Below are 13,866 nucleotides of genomic sequence, written 5' to 3'. Positions count from 1 at the left end.
ATTTTACACTTTCTAATCAAGTTACAGGTAGGTAGCCGTGTTGGTCTGAGTCAAAGCAAAATAAAAAAAATTCCTTCAGTAGCACCTTAAAGACCAACTAAGTTTTTATTTTGGTATGAGCTTTCGTGTGCATGCACACTTCGGTATCTGACACCTGGTATTTGACGAAGTGTGCATGCACACGAAAGCTCATACCAAAATAAAAACTTAGTTGGTCTTTAAGGTGCTACTGAAGGAATTTTTTTTATTTTACTTTCTAATCAAGTTTCAAGCCCAGCCTGGAAACTGAGATGTCTTTTCCTTTCTTTTTATTATTATGTTTCAGAGATTAAACTTTTTTAAAAAACAAAACAAAACAGTCTAACAGTTATACATTCACTTTTAAAGAGTAAAGTGTTATTCTTTTAAAAATAAGAATGTAAATGTTTATGCTTTCAAAGTTCCATTTATAAATGGCTTTAAGCAATTAGTGACAGATTGCTAAAGGGAGAAGGCATGTTTAGATTCAAATGTTTCCAGAAGATGTGGTGACCCCTGGGGACAATTTAACTTTTTTAAAAAAATAAAAAAATAAAACAAAACTGTTTTAGGGTTTTTTCTTAGGAGGTATTAATTTTATGTCAATAAATGCATGCAGTTATAATACTTTGCCAGAATACAAGTGACCACTCACATACTTTTTTGGGGGGGGGTTAAATACAGCAAAAATGAAACAAAACAAAAAGCAGTGTATATATTACAAGTTCTACTGGGCTTTTTACATATCTGTCGAGCTAAATATGTGTAGGATAATTGCATCCTTGCCCTGGTAGGTGCATTATGTGACCCAGAAGAGCAGCAAAGGAACAGAAAGGACACTGAGTGTTGGGATGAAATTAGGCCAGATTTTATTGACTGCAGCAGGCAGGGTAGAAGTTAGCATGGCAGTAGGGCCAGTATCACTTCATCATTCCACTGCCCAATGCTGGTAGAATGGAATCTGTAGGGTTGGACCAAGTCCAACCCGCTTCATGAGAGTTGGCCTCTTTGCATACTTTGGATACTGTCTTGTAGTTAGACCATTCTTTTCCCCAAGCTTATTCCCCAAACATGTCAGATTCTTCTGCCACTTAAACACTTGATTGTTTCTAGACAGCTTTAAGATCTAGTATAGCTGTTCTCACAAACACAGTCATATTCCAGGTTGTCCCTGAGGGTTTATCGTTCATATAATATAAGGTAAGGTAAGGTAAGGTAACCTTTTCCTACTCCTCTGTAGTATTTCCACAGAGGAGCAATCCTCATGTCAAAATTGTATGGTCCAATCCCCACATCTCTGTGGAAAGATGACAAAGTAGACGGGGGTTGGTTTAGTCCAGTGTTCTTCAACTCTGGTTCCCCAGATGTTGTTGGATTACAACTCCCATCATCCCAAACTACTTTAGCCAATGGTCAGAGATGACAAGGTCCTGTGTAGTCTAACAGCATTTGGGAACCCCAATCTGAAAATGCTGCCTAAGAAGAGTTCAAGTGAAGTTTAATTTAACAGTAAAAACTACTGTTAAGCTCTACTAATAACTAAATGAAGCCATATTACATTAGTTAAAGTAAATTTAATATTACTGGCTTTGGAAAGAAGTCAGGGTTAATCCTTTATCTTAACTACATTGTATTCAAGTAAAAGGATCTCTATTTTCATAATGCTACTTCTGTGAATTATCATGGTTATTATTTCTCTGCCCTTTTCTTTTATTCTAAACAAATGGCTTTTTTTTTACAGAAAAACACTGTGATTCAGCATTTCTTAAAAGTATCAGAATTTATAATTTGCTGTGATACTAAAGAAATAAATTTTAAAAAGAACTTTCTTCTAGTTATCTTCATAAATAAGTTTTAATAAAGTTTAAGATCTGAACAATGGAACCATTTAAATGTGTCTGTTTCAAGGTAATTTCAGGTGTGCTTACTTACAAGTAAATATGATTAGCCTCACAGTCTGTATATCATAATAGTGAAGAAAGATGGCAAGTATTTTCAAATGGAAATTGTCCGAATCGGAGCCAATTTGAAATCTGCGGATCTGAATGTGAATATGTGTTTTAGTCACTAGATGGTGCTCAGTGTTCTTCTAAAATGAACGATTTAGTTGAAGTGATTAGGCCACTGGAACAGGCTGAGAATATAAATTCTCCCTTATTTCACAACGGCATTTGACTCCATTGTTTGCCCTCAGCCTGCTCTGCTAAACTAAATATTGCCTTCCATACACACAGTCAACCTGTACGGACTTCTTCCAACATATCCCCCAGCCCCCTCTGGGTCAATTAATTCCCCTTTGCATTTTCAGAACAGCAAAGGCTGCCTTACACAGATCATAGATCCATCTTGCTCAGGGTTGTCTCTACAGGGTCTCAGACAAGACTCTTTCTCAGCCATACCTAAATATTGTGGGGGAGTGAATATGGGACCTTCTATATGCAAATGACATGCTCTATCATTTCCCCCATGCTCTGTAGACACTCTGCAAAGAAGTTTGGGGTCAGCATCCCTATCTTTTTTTTGTCTTTGACTTCAAGTACACACATCCCTCCATGCTAGACTCCTCCTACCAATCCATGACCAAGTCCCCTTTAATCTTTTATGGAAGTTAGTGATACTCTAACAGTAAATTAATACTAATACTAAAACTAAAACTAATAATTTTATAATTTATACCTTACCCATCTTGGCTGGGTTTGCCTTTTTCATATTTGTGTGGTTTACATACAGGATCATGTATATATTTACAGATAAGTAACACCTTAATGAATTCAGTTTATTTTGCTTCCACGTTTGCATAAGATTATAACTTTAATCTGCAAATTTGGAGGCCAGGAATAACCACATTTATTTTGAAACAAGCTAAATTCTTTAAGGGAGCAGACAGACGTCTAATACTGGGATAGTATACAGTTTGTACTTCTTAGTGACTGAAAACATGAAACAGATGTGAAATATTTGAATATAGATCCTAGTGAACCAGAAAGGCTGGGACTAATCCAGATCATTCATAATAATTCAAAGCTGTCACCCTTTGGCCACCAAGACTCTCTCTCCCCCTCACACGTGCTGTGGAACTTATGCAATGAACATGCAGATCCAATTTTCTTTCCTACAAGTATGCTTAGCAGTGCTCTTTCCAAACACAAATAGTTAAAAACTATTTTCTGTCGCAGCAACCTGTTCTGATGCTGAAGCAACAAAAAACAGCTCTACGTTTGACTTATTTGAACAGGAGACCACAAACTGGCTTCAAACTTCATAGCATTTGCACCTAGTAATCTTGATGGAAAATGAAGTCATAGCAAATCTGCTTATTTGATTCCAATAAATAAAAGTAGACCATTTTGGCCCAAGGCTGGTTTTATAGCGTCCAATCCATTTGGTCATATTCAGCACTCTACTCAACACCAGGTCACCAACAAACGGTTTTCGCAGTGAAGCATTCTAACAACTGTTTCACCATGAGTGAAACAGCAATCCTGATTATTTCATCACAAATTCTGAGACACACACAAAATATTCACATTACGTGACCTAAATTTGAGCTGCTTGAAGGCTTATTCCTGCTCCTTCTCAACTTGACTCTCCAAAGGAGTGTATATTCCAGGCAACACACTTACATACTGTCCACTCTGTGAAACACTGAGCTAGCTTTAGAAAACAATTACTTTGCAGTAATGTGAAACTACATCTTCAAGTACCACATTGAAGCAGTACCCTAATTATTACAGTCCAGTAAGGGGCTTCTGCAGCTGGTTCCTATTTGCAGCTTAAAGGTGAAGAGCCATGAATGCAATCTGTTCTGCAGTCCCCTCCCCCCAGCCACAGAGCAAAAGCCCTAGCAGTATGCACTAAGTAGAGCAAAGCCTAAATTAGAAAAAAAAAATAGTTTCCCCATATCCCTCATATTTAGGTGTTTTTTTTTGTTTTTTGTTTTGCTTTTTACTCAGATTTCATTATTTGTTTCAGATCTGTCACATCTCCCAATGGCTTCATATGCTGTGATCCCAAAATCATTTATATCTACCATGGAATACAGAGAAGCTTCCACAACACAAAGCCGTTTGATGTGCTTGGCAAGTCTGTTTGGCCACTGATCATCTGCAAGTTCATTATAACAGGCTTCTGCTAAACAGTAGGCACACAGGGTTTGCCTAGCACAACTGGTTACAAGGTTCTACACTTCTCATGCTTCCTCTCCATCCAGTTCTAAGCAGTGTATGATTTGTAAAAGATGCATACTATGCCAAATACCAAAGCAAAATCAGTGTACTGCCATAGTTTATTTTGCTTATTATTAGCACTGTAATCAGAGTGCCAATTCTCATTAATTTGGTTTGAATGTCTACTATGTCATACAAGGCAGATGGCCATCCAACCTCTGCTTCAAAAGCTACAAGGAAGGAGAATCCACCACCTCTTGTGGGAGCCTGTTCCACCGTCAGAAAGTTTTTCCTGGTGTTTAGTCGGAATCTCCTTTCATGTAAGTTAAATCCATTGGTTTGGATCCTACCATCCAGAGAAGGGGAAAAGAAGCCTGCTCCATTATCTATGTGACTGCCCTTTAGATATTTTAAGAAGGCTATCATATCTCCTCTCAGTCTCCTCTTATCTAAATATATTCCAACTCTTGGTTTGGTCATCTTGGTCACCCTCCTCTGCACATGTTCCAGCTTGTCAGTATCCTTCTTAAATTGTGGTGCCCAGAACTAGACACAGTACTGCAGCCAGGTGTGCTCTGACCAAGGCAAAATAGAGCAGTATTATTACTTCCCTTGATTGGGACTCTATACTTCTCTTGATTCCTCTGTTGATGCTGTAACAAGTCTTAGGGACAGGGCAATGAAAGAAGGATTAAGAAAAACAGTTCATAAATTACACAGTGAATGCAAATGGTCCAGTCTTGAAAGTTTCTCCACTGATAAATAAGTGCTTGTGTATAATAAGTGTGGCACCAGCCTATTGCCATAATCTGCAGTATTGCACTGGCCCTGAAAAGACCTAGGATCTGGGAGACCAGGTTTCAAATCTCCAGCTGGACATAAAGCTCACTGGGTCACTTCAGGTCAGTCACTTATTCTCAGCCTAGCCTACCTCACAGGGTTAATGCAATGATAAAATGGACGGGGGTAGATGAGTGTGTATGTCACCTTGAATTCCTTGGAGGAAAGCTGGGATATGCATGCAAAAAATAAAATAAATAACAAAATAAATTATATGGTGGCAAAGAGGTGAGCATGTGACTCTTAGGTCATATCCTATCATTATGCTCTGGGGAAAACTTTCAATCTTGTATGCATTTTGTGCTTCTGTGCACCCTCTCTCATTCTGTGGGAGTAAAGCGTGAAATTTGAACATGGCATGTTTTGCCTAATAAAAGATAGCGAGAGTGAGAAGCATCATGTCTGAACTGAGGAAATTGTTTGTTTGCCGCCCACTTGCAGAGTTGCAATAAAAAAGTTGGCCCTCTGTCATTTTCACTGACTCTTCTGTTATGCAAATCATAAATAGGCGGTTTTAAAAATTATGCATCAGTTTCTCTTGCAATCCAGTTCTTTCTATCAGGTCCCTTCAGCTGCAGAGGAATAAACAGGATGCCGCATTGCTGTGAACCCAGAGTGCAATTCTTTGTTAAGGAGCTTCAACAGAGTCCCTTACCACTTCATTTCTTTTAAAAACCACAAGAGCAGCACTGCTGTGCTAGCTCAGGAACTCTGGGGCTACCTGGATGGGCAGATACAAGGAGGGAGTTCCAGCACAGCAGAATTAATGATTCCTGCCATACCAGGGGTGTGTCAGGTGTTGAGTTCCATCAAAAGAATGAGGAGACAAGCAACTCCTTGTGGCTGCAAGCATCTCTATGCTCTCCAATATGAGCACCAAGTCGGGGCAGCAGCAGCTCAGAAGTAGGTTTTAAGAACTATGTTTTTGCAGGCTATGTTAATGCCAGTGTTTTATTAAGCAAACACATTTCTCACAATATTATAAATGTAATCTAACTAGCCAAAGCAAAGTTTGCCTGCTCTCTCAAAGTCTCTCTAGGAGGGAAAAACATGGAATGCAATATTTGACTTAACCCACATAATTGCATTAAAATTTGCTAAATGGTTTTAATCGGTTGCCAAGAGGTTGGGTTTTGTGGTTCCTGAGTTTTGAAGAGATACAGCAAGTGCTGTGGTGTTGCTAAACTCCCTTTCTAGAACCAGAAGACCATGAACTAAATCCTGAGCGAGATAGTGTGCTGTGCACTTTCCACTGATCTCACTCAAATCAGTGGCTGCTGGAAGCCCTCAAAATTACTTGGGACGTGGCCCATTCAGAGTTACAGCTCGAGGCCTCAATAATAGAAAAAAGAAGCTGCTGCTTTATAAAAGCCAAGCAGGCCTTATAAACAAGAACATTGTGTTGGAAAACACCCAGATCCAACACAAGCTTGAGTATCCTCCAACACTACTTAGAACAGCCGATTCACATACTTTCCCAAGCCTCTCATCTAGCAGGTCTAGTGATCAGTAACACAAGCACAGAGGACATGGGAAGTCAAGAGAGAGAAAAGTTGTAGATAATGTCCAACGAGTCTCTGGATTTGATGACACTTAGCTTTAGCACAATACATTTGAACTTAAAGAAATGTGCTACTAAAACATTACAACAGTTGGCCCTGATGTAAGAATGCTGATGGAGAAGCCCACTGTAACTTCTTAATATTTAGTGCAGACAGCCTCTGGTTCAACTTGCAAGCCAAGTGGATTGATGGCAAGTAGGAACTGAATGTGTTTGTCAAGCAAGTGCTTAGCACTTGAGGCCATGCAGAATATTTGTATTCAGAAGGAAAGTTTGTGAACTCAGAATGAAAAGCTGATGTTCATGGAATGCCATTTCAGCCTCAGGATAGATACAAGAAACGAGTCAACAGCAGGGCAGTGAAAGGATACAGAGTACTGTACAGAAGTATTCTAGGTGAACATATATAAACACAGGAAGCTGCCATGTTCTAAATCACGGGGCCCCTGCAGATTTCCCTTTTATTGCACGTTCAGCATGATTTGTGTTCATGATGCTACTGGGGCAGTTACACGTGATTCCACTTGTAATAGTGTTTGTGCCCGCAAAGGTTTTGGGGTGGCTGCACTGCTCTACTTTCAATCAGTGCATATCCTGTAACTTCCTCCTGAAATTCAACAACTTTTTATACCACAAATGTTTATTTGTGCCATAGTGCACCGTACACAACCAGACATTTTCATCTGCCCCAGCTGCAACAAAACACATCTCTCCCATATTGGTCTCTACAGCCACAGCAGGCGCTGTAACTCTCCAACAGTTTGACTTCACCCCCGAAGGTGCAAATTTCCAGTCTCCCAAGACAGATGGATGCCAACCAACCCTTTTAAGCTAATGGTCATCCCCAAATATTATGGCAGCAAATTCCATGTTAATTATGCATTGCATCAAAAAGTGTTTCACCGTCCTGATTCAATTGCCCATCAGTGTCATTACGGGTCCCTGAGTTTTAATGCTACAAGAAGAAAACTTACCTAATCACCGTGCAGATACCATGCATTATTTTATAAATCTCTATGATGACTCCCTCCAGTCTTTTTTCCCCCCTAGACTAAAAAACTTCAGTTACTTTCCTTGTAGGGAGGCTATTCTAAGCTCTATCACTTGCACTTTTCTGTACATTTGGCAAGATTGCAATATAAAAGGGAACACTCTGAAAACTATATTGTATTACCCATGTATCCATAAAGAAACTATGATACTGAAAGTCTTATTTTCAATACCTAGCATGGAATCAGCCCTTTTCACATCCACTGTAACTAGCAACCACTAGCCCCACCCCACCCACCCACCCACCCACCACAGAGAGTCACAGACAGTTCAGATCCCACCAGTGTATATTTAAAAGTTAGGCTTGTTTGCCCAAACATGCATCACTTCACACTGATTTTCACTGAATCTCGTTTGCCATTTTGTTGCCTGTTCACCCAGTTTGGAGAGATCTTTGCAGCCCACTTCAGCTCTCACTGTCCTGAATAATTTAGCGTCATCTGAAAAGTTAGCTACTCCATTCCTCAAAGTATAACTAAGATTTAGGCTTTTCAGTATGGAACCCTGAGCGGTTCCTTTGCATCACTTGTGGGTTTAATCCCATGAAATGTCACCCAAACGATAAAAAGCTATTTTCTGGGAGAGCTGAGGTGGAAAGTTCCCAAATGCACATGCCATCGAAATGGCAAACCAAGATTATTTTAAGGGAGCCTTCCAAAAAGGGGTTTGAAGATGCTTGCAAGTAGGACATTGTGCCTCACAGCTATAATATCATAAAATCCATTCAATTTAAATTAATATATTTGGGCAGACAGCTATATTAGAATTCTTGTTGTTTTTTCTGTTATAATGGTAGCCTGTGGTATGACGAGTCCGTTTCAAAAATCTGTGCAGTTATTGCCTTTCTTTCGCCTGGGGCATATCATGTGTTTTCTATTTCAATGAGCTGCACTGCACTACCTCATTAAAAGAAACACTTATGCAAAGCGAAAGGATGTGCATCATGACACAAGGTATGCTTGCCAGCTTTGAAGGCTGAATGGTTTCCAAGAAGAATATCAAGCAGCTATACTGGCAGTTAGTAGTTGTGGACATTATCTGAAACACACTAGAGTTCTGTAAGTTGGCAGAAGTAGGTCAGAGAGGATGAAAACAACAAGTTGCAAGTATCCTCAACGTCTTGCGCAAGTGCTCCTATGTGGGGCTCTTGTCACCTTACCATGTCCCCCTCCGGGATACTACAAGTTCTAAGGATCTCAAGCAGGGTATTGCACTCTCCGACTTCATCAGTTGGAAAAGAAAGAAAATGGGAGAACATTCTGTGGATGCTGATCATGTTCAGTTCTTAGTGAGTTGTTTCTTGTCCCCTTGGGTCCCCCCCCCCGGGCAAACCTAGGTGTGGAGTCCATTACTCCCCTCTTGATTTCTAGTGCTGCTGCTTTGGCTACAGTGTGCTCAGTTGTGACCCTATGAGTTTCTATTAGAGGGTGCCAGTGGTGAGGAAGGAGGGCGAGGACTGAGAGAAACTCAGGGAGGGGATCCCACATTTACTATTTGTTTTCCTTAATTTATATCCTGCTCGCATTCCATAATTATACAGAAGACGGCATTGAGCCCAAGGCAGCAAGGAAAGCTATTTTAACTTAAGGCTACATACCATATTACAGGGGTGTCCAACAGGTCGATTGCGATCTACCGGTCGATCGAAGGTTGTTTGATCGTTTGACCTTGAAACCCACCCCCCCACCCACCCCACCCACCCCCGAAAAAAAGCTCAACAGCTTTGGCTCAGCCTCCCCACAAAAAAGCTCAACAACTTTGACGGGTAGATCACTGCCAGTTTATTTATAGTGGGAGTAAATCGCCGTCTCTTGGAAGTTGGATGTGCCTGCCATATTACATCGCCTCTGAGGATTTGATTGAAAAGACTGATTTCGAAGAAACAAATCGAAGATTATCACTCTTCAAATTTTAATTTCTGGTTGTTGTTTGTTTAGGAATTTCTAAAAGTTTGAATGAAAAAAATGGCCATACTTAGAAAATTTAATTTCAGCCTGTCAATACTATGGATGAATGCAACCTTCAAGAAATTCAAGTCAATGAGAAATTGTTTCATTTGCATTTTTGAAAGGGTGAACATCAAAATTTAGAAATATTAAACCTGAATTTTAGAGCCAAGTAGGGTTTTTTGTTTGTTAGTTTTTTTAATGGAAGTCCATAATTACGTTATTTGTAGAAAATAATAGCTGTTTCCAACAAAGTCTAATCCAAAACCAACTCAATATTTTGAAGGTTCCCCCCCATAATGCTGTTATTAATGTATTAATATTTTTATAAGCCAACCTGCACAGTTTACAAACGTATCGCTAAATTTCACTGAAAGGGAAAAAGAGGTTGATCCTGGCGCTGTGGGTTAAACCACTGAGTCTAGGGCTTGCCGATCAGAAGGTCGGCGGTTCGAATCCCCACGACGGGGTGAGCTCCCATTGCTCAGTCCCAGTTCCTGCCAACCTAGCAGTTCGAAAGCACATCAAAGTGCAAGTAGATAAATAGGTGGTACCGGTACAGCGGGAAGGTAAACGGTGTTTCCGTGTGCTGCTCTGGTCCGCCAGAAACAGCTTTGTCATGCTGGCCACATGACCTGGAAGCTGTACGCCGGCTCCCTCGGCCAGTAAAGCGAGATGAGCACCGTAACCCCAGAGTCGGTCATGACTGGACCTAATGGTCAGGGGTCCCTTTACCTTGATTGCACTATGAAAGGAAGACAAGTTTTTTTGATTGTGTCAAGAGCCCAGAAGTTAGGGGCACTTAAACGTAATGTTGTCTTTGTAGCCTTTAGTTAACTTTCCAGCTTGTTCTTCCTCACACCTTTTCTGCTGCTGCTCATTTCTAATATACTTCTGGCTATTTCTTCTCCCTAAAGGAGTCTTGACCCCACAATATCTATGTAAGCTCTGTGTGCACTACTAGAGATTCACCTGTCATTTCTGACACGGGAAATAAGGGCTATTTTTGCATATTTCACCCAGCAGTAGATCCCAAAGTGGTGTGCTTGCACAAACCAATAAGCATGTTGGTAACTAATATGAGCTTCTGCTGTCATTGGGATAGTGACCCTAGTAAACTTTATCTTCTTCCATGTGCAAAATTATAAAACACAGCATTGTAAAACAAAATGGATATTAATTTTAAAAAGTTGTCTAGAATTGTTATATTCTGAATTTTCTGTTGTAGACACTTCAGTAATTGTAATACAAAATGGATGATTCCGACTTTAATGTATTAATTCAATTTAACTTGCAATTCATTTAAGACATCTTGCTATGAATGCAACTCTCCTAAAATATATGCATTTTGCCAGGTTATTATATTTTTTTATTGCATAATTAAGGGAGCAAATCTAAAGAATTTTATACATGTTCCTATATGCTTCTTATTATCAAAGTACTACTCCATTTTTCTTTTTGTTTAGGCCAAACATCATAATAATTCAAATAGCAAGTCCTCAGTCACTAGCAGCAACTTGGTATCCTCACATTACAGTAGATGATACAATGAAACTGATAAGCATTGACTTGGTACTCTATAAATGCCAAACCCAAAACCTTTCATGTATGGACAGCAGCTAGGCATTTCAGAAAAAAGAATTTCAATAGCTTTCTCTCCTTTTATGCAGAATTTTCTTCACCTGTCATAGAATGTAGAATTTGTATTCCTGCAATAAAATGCTTAAAGATCATGTTAGCTGTACAGACCATGCAAATATCCTTGCATTTTCTGATAGGGTTTTGCCTCTCAACTAAATAATGATCTTAAACTATAACCACATGCTGTCTTTTAAAAAAAAGGGAATACAGAGGAAACTCTTTGCTCAGCCAAGTCAGTCACACTTTTGGCTATGGAACAATTTTCCTCTGTTTCTGAAGCCAGAGGCACTAAAACAGGCCTCTGTTATATGGCTTGATTCACAAGACCATTAAGCCAAAGTTCTTGAATATAAGCTGATTTGAGAAATCAGTGTAAATCCAACACGCTGGGTAAAACAGGGTTATCAGAGCAATAAATTCCACAGCAAAATAAGTGTGTGTATTACTAATTGTAAATCATTTTTATACCGAACATGATACAAGCTGATCATCCATCCTGCAAAGTCGAGGACTAGCAGACAATGCACAAATAAATAGTGGTTCTGTGCAACTCCATGCTTCTTTACCCTCCTGCTTCCTGATATTGTACAGGGGTACTGCTGCATTGCACACTTCCCTACCAGCAAGTAATATCAGCTCACGCATTATACATGTGTATTATACATGGCATTACCAGGAAGAAGAGAAAAACTGACATGTGGTAGTCCAATTCTTTATGGGGTGTGTGTGTGTCCAGTTGGTGTCTGTTCACTGACCAAAGGCGCCCATTAGTGAAACAGGGAGGGAGGACATTTTTTTTGCAATTCTTCCTCCCCCTACAGCCCCCTGTGTGCTGCAAAATTTTCCCCAGGTGATCACACAACCATGCAAAGTATATTGTGGGGGGGGGGGAGGAAGGGGAGAGGGGGAACTGCCTCCCTCCATATTCCACAGAGAGATGCTTTCCTTTTGGTGCACAGGGACACCAATTAGATACCATCTTATATTTCTGCCATATTAGTCATTTAGATGGTCAGTGCAGTACTAGTTGTTGTTTTTTAACTGTTGTTTTAGTATCAGAAAAACCTAAATGCGAAAGAGGAAATAATAGGTTGTTAAAATTCCTATTTATTATCTTTGATCCGATGCCTGTAAAATGCTGCAGTTAGGGAGAGCTACAGTTCAGGTGCTTCTTTATTCAAGCTCTATAATAATTACTCAGTGACTGAATAAAAAAGTGGTGTTTGCAATTTTGTGAATATTTCTTTTTTTTCTCTAAAAAATCTATTAGGTCCTTAAGAATTTTAGGAATGTAGCTGTATTGCCATTTCACTACATACTCAGGCTGTGTTTACATTACCATTATTTTTCTCAATCTGGATTGAAGCTGGTTTGGGAAATGCCATCAAAATGCAGTATTTCATAAGAAATGACAGGATGGGTATGGGTTGTGACTACGTTTATGCACGTGCCGCTCCCTAAATGAACACATCGGAGTGCACTGGACACAGAGTGAAAGGTAGTGTGTGCACAGCCTAAGTTATAATATCTCACCATATTTCAACCAGGCATCGGTTTCAATTCATTAATGAAGGACAGTTTTTCCTGCAAACATTCTTTAATAGCACGCTCAGTAATTCTTTCAGGATAAAAGCCACAATCTAAATTATTCCACATGTAAACAAGAATGCTATGCCTCATATATTATCAACAATTCAATATGTAGCGTATTACACATTAGGGATCCAAGATACTAGGCATACACAATCATCTCTATGCTTGCCTCAGAAATGACTGGGTTGTTTGCAAACATTACCTTTTCATGAAAGGTAATGTTGTGTGTACTGAAAAAGAATTCTTGCAAAAATAAATAAATATGTATTTCCCTGCAGTTGTCATTTATTTTTTTTGAAACACAGCATCTTTTAACTCTGTCTAGCCAAGTCAGTGGAACTTTGCACCTCTATAGATTTAAAGAGGCAGAGCTAAAGTTGTGGCACCTCAAAAAATGGCTGGTGTGTGGGGCAAAAAAAATCAACACGCTACTGAGGACTCTTGGTCCAAGGAGCAGCATTGGGTTGTTTCTGCCCTGTACCAGCCAATTTCAGGCAGAATTAAGAAGGGAGGTTTGTTTATTAAAGTGATCTGTGCCTTCCTCAATATCTGCTAATATTCCAGCACCACTGCTTGAAGCTTTGAGCACCCCTGCTTAAAATACTTTCCCTATCCATAGCAGTTACCAGCTCTGGCATAAACCTGAAGGGAGGGGAGACAAGTCTGCATCTCTCATTAGGACATTTACAGTGGTACCTCTGGTTAAGAACTTAATTCATTCCGGAGGTAAGTTCTTAACCTGAAAGCGTTCTTAAACTGAAGCATCACTTTAGCTAATGGGGCCTCCTGCTGCCGCTGCACCACCAGAGCACGATTTCTGTTCTCATCCTGAAGCAAAGTTCTTAACTCGAGGTACTATTTCTGGGTTAGCAGAGTTTGTAACCTAAAGTGTTTGTAACTTGAAGCGTTCGTGACCTGAAGCGTTCGTAACCCGAGGTACCACTGTATTTTTCTGCTCTGATTTCCCCTGAGGTTCTATAGCTCACAATGGCATTAATTTTGAAAACTTAACAATTCACTTATCAATTGTGAGAATTTAATAGGTTGCTCT

The 13,866-nt window shown here is 39.7% G+C and overlaps 2 protein-coding genes across 5 annotated transcripts in view; one reads left to right on the top strand and one right to left on the bottom strand.

Moving 5' to 3' along the window:
• KCNJ15 (potassium inwardly rectifying channel subfamily J member 15) overlaps positions 1 to 4,900 on the top strand; it is a 110,909-nt gene extending 106,009 nt beyond the window's left edge. Inside the window, exon 4 of the transcript XR_009557478.1 lies at positions 3,991 to 4,900. The gene's annotated coding sequence lies outside the window, so the exon portion shown is untranslated. The remainder of the gene's footprint in view (positions 1 to 3,990) is intronic.
• ERG (ETS transcription factor ERG) overlaps positions 1 to 13,866 on the bottom strand; it is a 111,093-nt gene that overhangs the window by 49,701 nt on the left and 47,526 nt on the right. The gene's annotated exons all lie outside the window — the stretch shown is intronic.

The sequence above is a fragment of the Zootoca vivipara genome, chromosome 4 (genome assembly GCF_963506605.1).
Source record: "Zootoca vivipara chromosome 4, rZooViv1.1, whole genome shotgun sequence".
In the NCBI taxonomy this organism is placed as follows: Eukaryota; Metazoa; Chordata; class Lepidosauria; order Squamata; family Lacertidae; genus Zootoca; species Zootoca vivipara.
The sequence above is the reverse complement of the archived record's forward strand: the minus strand, read 5'-3'. Positions and strand labels throughout refer to the sequence as shown.